This window comes from Magnolia sinica, chromosome 11, assembly GCF_029962835.1.
Source record: "Magnolia sinica isolate HGM2019 chromosome 11, MsV1, whole genome shotgun sequence".
Classification (NCBI taxonomy): Eukaryota; Viridiplantae; Streptophyta; class Magnoliopsida; order Magnoliales; family Magnoliaceae; genus Magnolia; species Magnolia sinica.
Window position 1 is genome coordinate 58501579 of NC_080583.1, and position 11485 is coordinate 58513063.

Genomic DNA, 11485 nt, shown 5'->3' on the forward strand with positions numbered 1-11485 from the left:
AACACAGGATCCACCACACCCCTACAGAACTGGATTGCGGTCAGTGCAACCCAGCCAGGTGCCTACCCAAACCACAAGAATGGTCTCTCTCACCGACTCCAATCTACGTCGCACACTGGAAAATTGAAGGTGTGGAAAAGATCCTAAGGCGATAGGAGAGAACGAAGTCCCTTGGGAAGCAGAGCTCAAAGAATTGAGGGGCTAGATTGGCGATATTCACCAAGCTTACCTCTTACAAGTTCCGACCTCCATAAAAGTCATCCTGGAGGAGACTAAGCTGTCATTCATCGATGACATCATGGGGACTCAACTCCCGTTCAGATTCCAGATGCCCCAGATCGCCCCTGACTCCGGATCTGGCGACCCGGCCGAGCATATAGAATCGTTCAAGGCATGGATGGAGCTTCATGGTTCTTCAACATCGGTCATGTGCATAGCATTCTCCCTAGCCTTATCAGGGGCAGCGCGAAAATGTTTTCGACAACTCAAGCCCAAATCCATCAGTTCCTTCACGCAGCTCAGTAAGACCTTCATCACCCAATTTATCGGAGGGAAAGACAGGTGAAAGCTAGCAAACCCACCTCCTCACTATTACTAAGAAGGAAGACAAACCGTTGAAGGATTATATCACATGCATCAACCAAGAAGCCATGCAGGTAGAAAGCTATTCAGATCAGATAGCCCTTACCTCCATGATGGTTGGTCCGAAGGAGGGAAGATTTCTCTTCTCGATCGACAAGAATCCTCCGACAACATTGGTTGACCTTCTCAAACAAGCCCATAAATATTCCAATGTCGAGGAACTTTTCAGCTCATAGTAAGTCACATGAAGTGTTGGGAGCTTAGTTAAAGACAAGCAACACAGAGAGGAGCAACCATTGGCTGTCAGTAATAAGCAAAGAAGAGATGATGACCCGACCAAGATTTACCACCCAAACCAACGACCAAAGAGCCGATTCAGCTCCTACACTCCTTTGAAGGCTAGCCCCAAGTAGACTCTTATGGAGGTATGCGACAAAAGAATCTTGAGGTGGCTGAATAGGATGAAAACCGAGGCTGACAAGTGGGACAAGCAGAAGTATTGCCACTTCCACCGCAACCACGGCCACGATACCAACTATTGTTTTGACCTCAAGAAGGAAATTGAAACCCTTATCCGCAATGGACATTTGTGAGAGTACGTCAATAGGAGGGAGGAACGTCCAGGTCGGAGGAACGAGTAGCATGACAATAGGAATAGTAACGAAGCCACGGGAGAAATCTGCACCATATTTGGTAGTCCTGCAGGGGAAGGAGACTCGAATCGGGCTCACAAAGCCCATGCCAAAAGCTTAAGCAACAGAAGCTACTATATCAACCTCACCTACAAACCTCCGAAAGAGTAAAAGGTGGTCACTTACGACCTGACCTTCACCGAAGAAGATGCACGTGGAGTTCACCACCCCCATGACAACGCCTTCGACAAAATGGGGATAGGAAGGTGTTGACTCCAACCTGTCAAAACTCCCCACTGGGGTTCACAGGAGAAAAGGTCACTTTCGAAGAATCTATACAGCTCCCAATGACTGCGAGAGAAGGACAAAATTAGACCACAACGATGATTGACTTTATAGTTGTTGATTGTCCCTCTGTTTACAATGTGATCCTCGGACGATCATCCCTTAATGTCATGCGAGTAGTGGTTTTAACCTACCATCTCATGATGAAGTTTCCAACCGAGCATGGCGTCGAGCAAGTCAGGGGAGACCAACGCAAGGCCCACAAATGTTATTCCACAGCCTTGAGAGTAGGAGCGCAGCACCATGCAATGGCCATCACTTCCCTTGACCCTTGAGAGGAGTCACTTGAGAGAGGATCTCCCGTGGAAGACCTTATAGTTGTCCCCCTTAGTGAGTCTAACCCAACCCATATTGTACAGGTCGGCTCGTTGCTAGCCTCAAATCTATGGGATAAGATCGTCGACCTATTGTGACGCCACGTCGACGTCTACGCATGGTCTCATCAAGACATTCTTGGCATCAGTTTGAAAGTAATGGTCTACAAATTGAATATAGACCCCAACCACCGACCAGTGAGATAAAAGCGATGAGCGTTTGAACCAGAAAGATACGCCATCATATTAGAAGAGGTCAGTAAGCTCCTTAAAGTTGGGTTCATCAAGGAAATATATTATCCCGATTGGATCGCCATTATCGTTCTAGTGAAGAAATCCAATGGAAAGTGGCGAGTCTGTGTTGACTACACAAACCTGAACAAAGTATGCCGCAAGGATAGCTTCACCTTCCCAAGAATAGACCAACTGGTCGACAGCACGGCAGAACATGACCTCTTGAGCTTCACGGATGCATATTTGAGCTATAACCAGATTGTTATGCACTTCCGTGACAACCAGAAGACAACCTTCGTCACCGATAAAAGGGCTCTATTGTTACAAAGTTATACCCTTCGGGCTAAAGAATGTTAGAACTACGTATCAGTGGCTCGTCAACAAAATATTCGCCAAACAGATTGGTCATTCTATGAAAGTTTACATTAACGATATGCTCGTCAAGAGTATCAAAGTCGCATATCATGCAGCCGACCTTGAGGAGATGTTTGTGATCCTTAGAAAATACTAAATTAAGCTGAACCCAAACAAATGCCCCTTCGGCGTTAGCTCTTCCTCAGCTTTTTAGTCAATCAGAGGGGAATTGAGGCAAATCCTGATAAGATATAGGCCTTATTGAGTATGAGCTCGCTCAGGAATACAAAAGAAATTTAGTGCCTGAAGGGCAAAGTCATCGCCATTAATCGGTTTGTTTCCAGAGCCACTAACAAGTGCCTCCCTTTCTTCCAGCAGCTGAAAGGCAAGACAAAAACAAAATGAACTAAGGACTGCGAGCAAGCATTTCAACAGCTCAAGTAGTACGTAGATTCACCTCCACTACTTTCCAAACCCAAGCAAGGGGAACCACTGCTGCTCTATCGGGCAATCTCCATTGCAGCAATCAGCTCAACACTCATCCGAGAACAAAGGGGCAAGCACCTCCCAGTGTATTATGTCAGCAAATCACTGGTCCTAGCAAAGACCAGATAACCTGACATTAAAAAGCTTACTCTAGATTTAATAGTGTCATCTCGTTGCCTCCGCCCTTACTTCTAGGCCCACATGATCCTAGTCTCGACCAATCAGCATCTTCGCCAAGTACTCCAGAAACCTGAGGTGTCCGGAAGGTTTACGAAATGGGCAATTGAGCTCTGTGAATTAGACATCAAATATTAGCCTTGAACTGCCATCAAAGGTCAAGCGGTGGATGACTATATTGCTGAATTCACTGATGTACAGAACCCGGAAGTTCCAACGGACCTAAACAGAGAAGCCGACTAGAAGGTTTGGACATTGTATGTCGATGACTCATCCAACTCTAAAGGTAGTGGGACCGGGATTGTCCTCGAAGCACTCGACTAAACCTTCACCCAATATGCCTTAAGGTTCGAATTCCAAACGTCAAACAATGTGGCCGAATATGAGGAACTACTTGTGGGACTCAAGTTGGCAGTGACAATGGGAGCTCAGACTCTTAAGGTATACGACGACTTGTAACTCGTCATTAATCAAGTTCCCAATGAATATCAAGTCAAAGAAGAGAAAATGATCACCTATCTACAAAAAGTCTGAGAACTCATTGGCAAGTTTCACAAATGAGAGATTACCCTAGTCCCTAGGTTGGAAAACTTCAAAGCGGATGCGCTGGAAAAATTAGTCACGGCAACCAAAGACGACATTTCGAAGTTAATCCCGATTGAGTTTCTAGCGAACCCCAGCATCAATGAACTTGACTTGGAAACAATTCTTCCCATCATCTCAATCCTAAGCTGGATGGACCCGATCACCGAGTATTTTCGGGAGGGCAAGTAACTCGAAGACAAACTCAAATCATGTAGGATTCAGGCCAGGTTAGCCCAATACACTATGGTGGGAGATATCCTTTACAAAAAGGGTTTTCCATACCTTACTTAAGACGCCTCCTACCTAAGGAGGCCTAGTACGTCTTAAAAGAAGTCCATGAAGGAATCTGCGACAAGCACTCTGGTGGTCATGCCCTAGCCCACGAGTCATCCGACAAGGATACTTTTGGCCAACCATTCACGAATATATCAAGCAATATACGCGAAAATGCGACAAGTGTCAGAAGTTCGCATAATACCTCATCAACCACCCGAACAGCTGACCCCCATGACCGGAACCATGGCCATTTGTTAAGTGGGGAATTGACATCATCGGCCTATTGCCAATAGGCAAAGGTCAGACCAAGTTCAATGTTGTCGCGGTCAAATACTTTACCAAATGGGTTGAGGCTAAACCATTGGCCAAAATCACTGAACAGAAGATCATCGATTTCATTTGAAAAAATATCATCTGTAGGTATGGGATCCCACACACTATCATCTCGGACAACAGCAAGCAGTTCAATAACGAGTGATTCTGAGGCATGTGTGAGAGGTTTGGAATTCGGAATGCCTATTCATCACCTCAGTACCCTCAAGCTAACGGCTAAGTTGAGGTGGTTAACAAGATCATCAAGAAGCACCTCAGAACTAAGCTTGAGAAATATAAAGGGGCCTCTGCTAAGGAGCTCTCGCATGTCCTCTAGGCCTACTGACCTACAGTTCGAAAATCAACTGGGGAGACCCCTTTTTCCCTTGCCTTCGGAGCAAAAGTTGTCGTGCTAGTGGAGATAGGACTCCCTACCGCCCGGATTAACTCGTACAATGAGGACCAAAATGTCGAGCAAATGACATTGAGCTTGGATTTACTAGAAGAGGAAAGAGAACAAGCCCAATTGAAGACCGTAGCCCACCAATAATAGGTCGCCTAATACTACAACTCCCAAGTCAAAGTGAGAAGATTTAGGCTAGGAGACTTGGTCCTTCACGAAACCTCCTAGAATACCAAGGAGCCCAATTCGGGAACCTTGAGGCCGAACTGTGAAGGGCCCTATAGGATAACAGGCACAACGTAGCCTGGGACGTATCGACTTGAGGATATGAATGGACAACCTCAGCCACATCCGTGGAACGACGAGTAGTTAAAAATCTACTACTCATGAAAATAGTCGATCTACTTGGTTGGAATGACCTGTCTATTTACTTAATGGAATCTACAATAAAAAGAACTTCCCAGGGTCAGGAAATAGAATTTCTTATTAATATTTTAACTACCCAAGCTATATGGTCGACTATGAGGATTTTCCTTGGTGCAAGGGAGGATAGTCCTCTTATCAAACTACCCAACGCACTACGAAGTGATCTGCATAGTTAATTTTTTATTACGAATTCTACAAGAACTGAACTCCTCTGAAATAGGAGTTCTCCTTAAACTATCGACCGCTAGGATAGCGTGACTGACCTACTTGTACAATTATGAACGACCTACTCATCAACATATGATCCAACCTACTAAAAAGTACAATATTACAAAATATGCATGAAAAAAACTCCTTTTCCATTGATAAAGAAATTTGTTACATCATGAGGAATACAGGTGTAAAGGGGGTTGGGAGAGTAATTTCCCTAGATCGAGTCCTCGACGGCACTGTCTTCCAGGCTGCTCAGGTCAAGCTTAGGGTATTTTCCCTTAACGTCTTTGAGGCATATTTCATAGCCACAACTATAGTACATCTCGATTTCATCCGCTCGCTTCTTCGAGGCTTCGAAGTCCTCCACAGCTGCTGCTCGAGCAGTCAGGATGAATGCCTTGACCTCAGCCAACTCTGTCACCAAGCTAACCTTCAACTCGGGCAGTTCGGCCTCCAACTTTATAACCTTAGTCTCCGCCTCGTAGAGGTGTGACCACACCCCTTTAAACTCGACCCTCACCTGGGCCTCCCCCTTTTAGGCTTCCTCCAGCTGGATCTTTAGAGCCGCCTGCTCCTCCCCATATTTCTCCAAGGCAAGTCGAAGCCCATCGGCTTTGGCAATCTTGGTTTGGAGTTGCACCTCTGCCTCCTCACATTCCTCCCTCATGCGTATCATTACCCGCTGGGTGGATAAAAAGACAGGGGGGAACTGAGAAAAAATATGAAGACATGCATTAGACGACAACAACCTAGAAGAATAAGCATAATACAAGGAAAGAACTCTGTCTTATAAAAAGTCATGGTCAACTCGCTTAGAAAGGTGACCGGATAAGTCCTGATTAAGGTTGTGATGTCGGCCTCAGGAATGTGTCGAGCCGTCCAAGCGATAAGGCCTTGCATGTAGTACCCTTGTGGAAGAGGGGTCGACTCTTGGGCTTCACTCGCCCGCTGACCATACGAGCTGCCCTCCTAAGCCTGGGCCATGGGGGGCTGGGACTCGGTGGCAGGAGCAACCCCTTGAGCCAAAGAGGGTTCCAAATCCACCACCTTTAGAGCCATCGAACTATATATAATCAAAGCATGGGTAAAGAACCCCCCCAAAAAAAAAAATAATAATAAAAAAAAAAAAAAATAAATAAATAATCCCCCAGTAGCAACTGAGCTCGACTGCTCTACCATGGGTTGACCAGCGCCAGATTCTATCCGTCCTTCCACAGCTGTGGAAGAGCTCGCCCGCTTGGCAAGAGATATGACCGCCCTCCTCTTCACGGTTGATTTTTTCTAAGCCATCTCGGCTTCAGAAGGGATGTGGGCCCTTTTACTAAGGTGAGGGAGGTCAGTCATTCCTGCATGCCGATCAGAAACCAAAAAAAAAGAAGAAGCTACATGAGCTTAGCAGAAATTGCTTAATTTGCTAACTACCTCTTGAGGTGGATAGGGTGAGGGCAGATTGGTGAAGAAGTTATGGAGTAATCAACTGCTTCTAAGACCTTTCAAAAGCCTCCACCAGCCTTGCGTGGTCGATTCGACAATGCTCTGACTCAGATATCAGAGCAGACTTCTTGGGCATAACTGTAAAAGAATACTTCTACCATTAGCAAGCAAGAGAGAAGAACGAATATTAACTTATGAGGTCTATAGTTCGGGTATATCCAACCTGGGTTGGCCAACCAGGTGAGGACTAGAGGTCGTAGCTTGGCCACATTAGCTATCGGAGCTTTCCAATCTCTAGATGCCCAAAACCATTTGTCCTTCAAATTTGTATTGGAGGACGTGTTATTTATAATAAGGGCCTGACCCTTGTTCGTCCAGGCCGAGAAATAATACCAACCTGTGTGCTTTGGGTTGGCCTTCATCTGGTAGAGGTGGAGGAATTCGTCGGCGGTCAACTCAGTATTCTCGAGCTGAAACCATAAAATGTGGGCCTCCAACAAAGCCCTCAAAGCATTTGGAATTATCTGGCCAGGGGCCAGCCCTAAGTGAGATGTGACCTCCCTGACAATGCGGTGAATAGGGAGTCTAAGGCCACATCTCAAGCCTTAAAAGCTTTACATGGTTCAAAGATCGGAACACACTGTATGTGTCAACCATCAGGTAGTATAACCTTAGATTTATCCTAGGTTAGGTATATTTCACATGATATCACAATAACATATGATTCTAAGTAAAATACACTGGAGTTAGGCTAGCCCGACCTTAGGTTCGCCCAACCTAACTACCTTCAGCCAACCTAACATAATTCGGGCAAGTATATAACAAGAAAAAAAATTTTGAATCAAGTTTAGCCAGCCCAACCTGTCTACTCAGCTAACCCGAAGTGTGTTTAGTCAAATTTTCAGCAAAATAAGATTTCGGATCTCACGGAGATTCGGCTAGCCGAATTTTTGAAAGATTTTATCCTACGAAATCTAAAGAGCCATTGGAACGCAATTGTTGAAATTTGGCCAACCGAACCTAAAATTGGGCCAGCTGAATTTCCAAATCCTTTAGCTATAAATAAAGGCTTTCTCTCACTCATTTAAAATATGAAAATTAGACATCCATCTTCTTAAGAAAAGAGTGAAAGTACAAGCCTCCTTAAGCTATCTGTGCGATAATTCTTATATTTGATTTAACTTATTCTAATATCTTTCTCAAGTTAGTTTAATCCTTTTTTAATAGAGTAATCCATACTCTACTTGAGAATTAGAGAATTGAATTTGCAACATTAGGGTATTGTTTATTACATTGAAAGTATATTATATCCCTATAATCTTTTTGGGTTGAACACATATATGGCTTTATTAATATCCCAAGAAAGAAGATTGATGCAATCAAGCTACAGTTAAGTCTTCGAATTGCTAATTGAAGATAAGTACTGTATTTACTTTATTTGAATTTGAGTTTTGCTGAGATAACTTGGAAATCTCAGCGAATTGTTTTGTGGTAAGCCCGTGAAAATCACAAAGAGGGTTTTGTTGTAATAGCCCGTGAAAATCACAAGAATTGTATAAGGTTATTAAGGTGACCCTGTGAAAACCTTGATACAGTGAAAGCCAGAATTACGAGAATAATAATTTTGGAAGTAGAATAGGTGTGAAGTTTAAGCACCGAACCACTATAACTCCTTGTGGCATTATGATGATTGTTTAATTCTTTATATGCTTTCCTTGTGATTGATTGTCTCTTACTAAGTTTGATATTTTGATCTCAAAAACATCATGAAATAAGGTTGTCCTGCCTAAATATTTTAGGTGAAGGTTGTCATACGAATTATTTGGAATCAAGATTTCAATACTTTAAGCAATTGAGAGTATTTGTTTCATTATTATGCATTATATCAAAATATTTCTATTGTCCTATTCACTCGTCCTTTAGGACATTTATAGCTCGTACTTTCAATTTGTGGCTGCAAAATCGAAATAAATAAGAAAAAGGAAGAGAGGGAAAATAAAGAAAATTTAAAAGAACAAAGCTTGCTGAAGAAGAAGACTTCCGACTTACCGAAAATCGCCAAGTTCGGAAAGTCTGATGAAGGCAATAGAGCTAAATGGCTGGAATTGCTAGGGTTCCCCCCTTTTTATAAGGAACCTCGACCACAGACATTAATTGCCTACATTTAATGTCGTAATTGAGGAGATGCCATATCGCGCAAACCTTGCCACATGACAACTTCCCGTTGGATGGGCGACCCGATTTCCAAAGTTGCACCACGTGTCTGCGCCCTATAGACCAAAAACTGAAAAGATGCCTTACTAACACACGCCACCTCTAGCGCACCATCATTATCATTGCAATTCCCCCTCGATCTCCGCGCCTGCTGCCCTTCTTCACAATAATGACAGAATACCATGAGTCAGTCTACTCTACACTGACTTACTTCCCGAGCTCACGTAGTGAGCTCGGAAGTAGGGAGCCACCGTTATGAGTGAAAATGGATTGACCAGAGATGACTGGTATGATGGAATACAAAAGGACCCAAGGAAAGCGGCCCAGCTTTAATGCTCGGGCACAACCTCTGCATGAAGATCGACAACCTGACCACGAACTGAGAACTCGACAAATTACCATTGACTTGTTGTTAGAATACGAATCAAATTGTTCTACATATTGGAAGAAGACTCGACCACATCCTACCAAACACTCAGCTCGGGATGATCATCCTTAAATCGACCTCGGACACTAGTCCCTTATGTTTCCAGGTCACGACCAACCGACCTTATCACTAAAGATCGTTCCTAAGGATCTCGAAAAATGGCTGAGAAATGGTTGCAACACACGCCTATTATTTAGCGAGCATTTCTATCCACGTAATCGACTTTAGGCCTATAAATAGAGGCCCCACCTACAGTGAAAGGTACGCACCAATTACCCTTAAATCGACTAGACCCAAATTCCCCAAGAGTTCTAACTTAGGCATCAGAGGGTCTCCTTGCCATAGCCAGGGTCACCTTTGTCATCTTTGTGTTACAGGTACCCAAACGTCTCGTAAGGGCTAACCGGATTTCTACATCAACAACAATGAAGATCGTCATACTTCTTCCTTCTCTTCAATCACCAAAGTATGTAGATAAAAAATGTTAGTAATGACAGAAGCAATAATGTTGCTAGTTGATGTTAATCGAGTGTAATCAATCACAAATCCTTTCTAGTTGATGTTAATCGAGAACAATCAATCACAAATCCTTTGTTATAAAGGAGGTGGAAGTGGGTACTTTAGACATGAAAGATTGCAAATAAATGAAAGATATGGCTTATTTTTTTCTAAAGTTTCATCATAAATGTAAAATCCAAATATGACATTTAGGCCTTCACCATAAGTTATTATCGAATAGAAAGAAAACGTGTTAAAAAGCTAAGTCATCGTGGTAGGTTATTACTATTCTAAGCTCATAGTTTGATCGAGTCCAACCTCACAGTTGAACTGACCGAGGCCCATGACCAGTCTCTGATGGCCGAGTTAGACCTCATATTTTAACTGGTCGAGATCTTCCTTTGGGACCAAGTTGTCGCTTAAAAGTCGTCCACTGTTTGCCATGGTGAGGTAGCCGAAGTCAAGGTCACTGCAGGTGGTCAGGATTTGAGTCGTTGGTGGAGGTTGAGCTCGGTACCAAGGAGTGAGCTCGCCTCCTCTTCTATGCTTTGTTTTCTCTCTTATGCTGGTTGTTTTACTTGGTCTGTTTTCACCCATAACACATATAATCAAGCATTTAACATACAAGCATAATTAAATAAATGCACTAATAATAATTTCAAAATCAATCATGTATAGTGGTTTGACTACTTGTTTACTCTACTCCCATCAGACGCACTTAACCCATAAATGTATCGAATTTCACTATTGAAGGTTTTAAATTATGTTAACCTATAACCTTTACAGCCTTACATAAGAACCCTAAGATTTAGGCCCTACACAAGAGTTAAGGTCCTACACAAGAACCTAGGATTTAGGCCCTACACAGGAGCTAAGGTCCAATGCAAGAACCTGGTATATACACTCCCATTGGATGCTCCCGCAAGAGACTTTTGTGTGGTTTTCTATAAGCTCATCAAAAACTTCAGTCCTACATAAGAACCCACTAACGTAACTCCTGTCGAAGGCTCCCACAAGAGACTTTAGTTAGTTTTCCATAGGCTGACCAACAACCACAATCCTACACAAGGTTGTTTACTCTTATTAGAGGCTCTCATCGAGACTAACACACAAACACTTATACCGGTGGCCTACACAAGGACTTGATTTAGGCATTACATAAAAGCCAATGTCCTACACAAGAACCTAGATTGAGTTTGGCAATTCAAATTCGTACACTCAATCATAGACAAGGATGAACTGTAAATAAACTCTAATTAATGACAACTTACTTATCGGATTGAGTTCCTTTTATAGCTCTATATTAGGTTGCTTGATAATCTCTCTCACGTGCTTCAATTAGCTCCCCAATGCTGTCCCGATCATGATGTCGCTGCTTTGCCAAGGCTTCAACTCCAAAATCAAACAACTTGCATTGATGTGCCTGTATGGTGACTAAGGTGATGGGAGGTATGGTTGAATATTATACAACTAATAAGAAGTTGTATTTCCTAGGGAATTCACCTAAATGGGTGTTCTAGAGGATTTAGACAATGTATGCTAAGATAACTTAAGTTTAATCTCTAAAAAATGG